The following is a 3,924-nucleotide window of genomic DNA, read 5'->3' on the forward strand; positions in this document are numbered from 1 at the left end:
AAAAGATTCTGTAGCAAATCACGGCAACTTACCTACCTGGGGAGCGGAGTTTTTTAAGTTTGCTCGCATCTGCTTCGGCCGGCGAGTGCAGATGTTTCTGCTCTACCGTTTGGAGCAGAAACATCTTGTCGTATGTGGGATTCTGGGACCGGAGTTGTCCTCTTTTTCAGAAGAAAAAAACACCAAAACATATTACATGAACATGAGGTTAGTTATAGGCTTATAGCAACTCAATGAAATAGAAAACCATATTGACAATGGCAGTTACTGTCCATTAAAATAACATAGAACTAGTTAACATTGCTTGTTATTTCTCGAAGTACAGAAATTAACTATTTGTAAAGCACAGAACTAGGAAACCTTATTGACAATGGGCAATTACTGTCCATAACTTAAATTCCATTTTGTTTCTTTCATAGGACAAGAATTTCATCTTTTCAAACAGCTAGCTGTCTTGAGGCTTCATGGCCGGGAACAGGAGGACCTCCTTTATGTTCTGGGAATCCGTCAGCAACATGGTGAGGCGATCAATCCCCAGACCCTAGCCTCCGGTCGGCGGCAGGCCATACTCAAGGGCAGTGCAGAAGGTTTCGTCCATGGCCATCGCTTCATCGTCACCGTCCTGACGATCCCTGAGCTGCTCCTCAAACCGCTCCCTCTGCACGACGGGGTCATTCAGCTCCGTGTAGGCGTTGCACACCTCATGCTTGTTGATGAACAGCTCAAACCTTTCAGTCAGTCCAGGCCGGGCTTCGTCCCTGTGTGACTTTGCGAGTGGGCTCATGATCACCGGATGGTTGATGATGAATGTCGGGTTCACGCATGTCTCCTCCAGGAAGTGCCCGACAAGCATGTCCAGCAGCCGTGCCGTCGTGTGTGGAAGCGGGCACGTAATGTCATACCTGGCACAAGCCTCCATCAAGTACTCGCTGGCATCATCGGTCGACAGATCCTCCTCCGGTATGTTGAGATCGGCCATGTCCTCCAGTCCCTTGATCATGTTGATCCGCGCGAACGGAGGAGTAAAATCGATCTCGATAGGCGGCTTGTCGGCGCCGATGGCGTGGTACTGTACCTTGTAGCCGCCCGTGAGCTCCTTCACCATGCCGCCCAGCATCTCCTCCGTGAGCTCCATCAGGTCGTTGTAGTCCGCATAGGCCATGTAGAACTCGCACGTCGTGAACTCGGGGTTGTGCGTCGTGTCGATGCCTTCGTTCCTGAACTGCCTCCCGATCTCGTACACGCGGTCCAGTCCGCCGACGACGAGCTGCTTCAGGTAGAGCTCTGGCGCGATGCGCATGTACAACTTCATGTTCAGGTCGTTGTGGTGCGTGACGAACGGCCTGGCGGCGGCGCCACCGGCAACCACGTTCATCATCGGGGTGTCCACCTCCAAAAACCCACGCTTGTCAAGGAAGCTCCTGATGAAGGAGACGACTCTGGCTCGCGCCGTGAAGACGGACCTCACCTCAGGGTTCACCATGAGATCGAGGTACCATCGGCGGTACCGTGTCTCCTGGTCCTTGAGGGCGTAACTCTCCATGTTCCTGGGCATGCCGGGCGCCCACGGCAGCGGCGGCGCGCGCCGGTGCCTATTAGGCTGCCGCGGCAGCATGTGCAGGCAGGGCGAGAGCACGACAAACCATGCAGGGAATATGCTGAGCTCGCCTCGGTTGCTTTTACCAGGGAACCCACGCACGTCGACCACGTCGCCAAGCTTCACGCCAGAGTGGAAAGCGGAGAATTCCTCGGGAGTCTCCAGCTCCGAGGTCCCGGAGTCTGCCACGACCTGGACCTTGGCGCCGCCGCGATGGAGGTCGTAGAAGAGGAGGCTAGAGGACGACGTCCTCTTGCTCATGATCCTCCTGGCCAGGGACTCGGTGACGTCGACCAGCTTCTCCCCGTCGGCCAGGCCCCTGTACCTGTGGACGTAGTCGGCGACGGAGACGGTGGGCTGGAAGGCGTGCGGGTAGGGGTTGACGCCGGCGGCCTTCTGCGCGGCGAGCGCGCCGAGCCTGTTGTGGTAGTACTGGGTGGGATCCATGCCGTCGTCCGCCATGGCGCGTGGTGCAAAACTCTCTCCCGTACCGTAGTTGGGGAAAAACAGAGCGGAGACTGTTGACCTAGCACCGATTTCGTGTTCTCGTCGGTTTATTTATATCCAAAACATTAACGTGCGCATCAAAGGCGCCTCCTCACGCGTTCGCATTCCTCGCGCGTTCGCATGTACGACAAAAAAATGCATCCATCAGGCTCCCATCGGCATCGCTCATCCCCGTCTTTACTGTAGCGAAGTATAAAAAAAATTCCATCAGGCTCCCATCGGCATCGGTCATCCCCGTCTTTACTGTGGCGAAGTATAAAAAAACTAGCGATGGATCCCTTCCTTCCCTTGGAAGGTAACTTCTACTTTTCTTTCGCCCCACATCGTCACATCAGCTCTCGCACGCAACCTCCAAAGCCGCGGCCGCCGCCGTCTCAGCCATTTCTCTCGTCTGCTCCTCCCCTTTCCCCTGCCCTAGCCTATTTCTAGCCCTCCGCCTCTCCCTTTCTTCCTCGAGTACGGCAGCGGAAGGGGGCCGCGACGGGAGAGAGGTTCTCCACCCCTGACAGACGACGTCACCGCCTCCGACCTCGGCCTCGTCTGCAGCAGCAGCACGGACCTTTGCCCGTGTTTCTCTGTCTCGCTGCTCATCCTCCGGGAGGGGACTCGGAAGGAGGGTCGTGCTCCTGGTTGGGATCTCCGTGCTCCCTCTCCTGCGCCTCCATCTGCGTTCGATCTCGTCACTGGTGAGTAGTGCTCTGCTCAGCGTGGGGATGACCTATGAGATTCTTAGTTTGAATTCTGATGTGAATGAGTATTGCTGTGCTCAGCGTGGGGATGACCTATGAGATTCTTAGTTTGAAATCTGATGTGAATCTCCTAAAAACCGATACAAATCTGTCTTGAGAACATAACCTTCGAATCACGGAACCTTGAGATTTTCTGAAGCTTTATTCCCAAGCCTGAAAATGACTAGCTGGCTAGGTTAATCATCGCTCTAAGGAAATCAAAATCGTCTGTGGGAATGGCCCCTCTGAATGTTCTGAACCATCCCTTGATGCCGTCTCTAGGTCCGTCCAGGCCCTGCCGTCCACTTGCTGACTTCTTGGCGCAATGGGTTGAGTACGTTGGTCTGTGTTGGTCGCGAGTTTTGGTCTTGTTGTAGAGGTCTTCGGCAGCGGTTGTGACGCGGCTCGGTTGCTCTGTGGCTTGCCCAATCGCCATCGGCATGAGGTCGGCCTAGGTGAAGCAAGTATTGTAGTACGCGTGGTGGGTGTGTTTGGTGTATGTGGATGCTAATTCCTGTGATTGGCATTGTAATGGCCGAAAGGCATTCTATCCGGCTTCTTTGCCGCTTCTTCTTTAATATATGATACGCATGCTCATGCGTATTCGAGAAAAATGTTCTGAACCATCCCTACCCATATAAAGAAAATGTGGGAGCGGGACGGCGGGATCTGCTCCAGGCGGTGCGGGACGCGCTACTGTCGCTCATGCAGCATAACGGCGTCGACCTGATCTTGTGGAGGGCGGGTGAATTATTTCTGTTCTTTATTTTTTTCCCTATTCTTAACATTGGCAAACAATCTCAGGATTTCGCACATGTGCAATCTTCACACTCAATAATTTCTTGATATAGAGTCGAACCAGAACATGTATTAAGGGACCATGACATATCTAGCATCGGTATCTGAAGATGGCAAGATCTGGTCATGGCATCTGACTTTTGAGAAGTCAGTATCTTCCAAGAAAATTAATCCTGCTCGGCCTCTTCGCGTGGTTCGTTGAGTGCTGGGTCGTGCCATTGTCTAACTGGGTGCCCCTCGCGGCTGCCGTCTGGGCGATCATTCAGGTAGCTGTTGTTTCTTTCCCCTGTGTTG

At 53.8% G+C, this 3,924-nt stretch overlaps 1 pseudogene; it reads right to left on the reverse strand.

The window, feature by feature from the left end:
• Positions 1 to 445: 445 nt before the first annotated feature.
• On the reverse strand, positions 446 to 2,110 carry LOC123056676 (lysine--tRNA ligase-like; annotated as a pseudogene).
• Positions 2,111 to 3,924: the final 1,814 nt, after the last annotated feature.

Source organism: Triticum aestivum, chromosome 3A, assembly GCF_018294505.1.
Source record: "Triticum aestivum cultivar Chinese Spring chromosome 3A, IWGSC CS RefSeq v2.1, whole genome shotgun sequence".
Classification (NCBI taxonomy): domain Eukaryota; kingdom Viridiplantae; phylum Streptophyta; class Magnoliopsida; order Poales; family Poaceae; genus Triticum; species Triticum aestivum.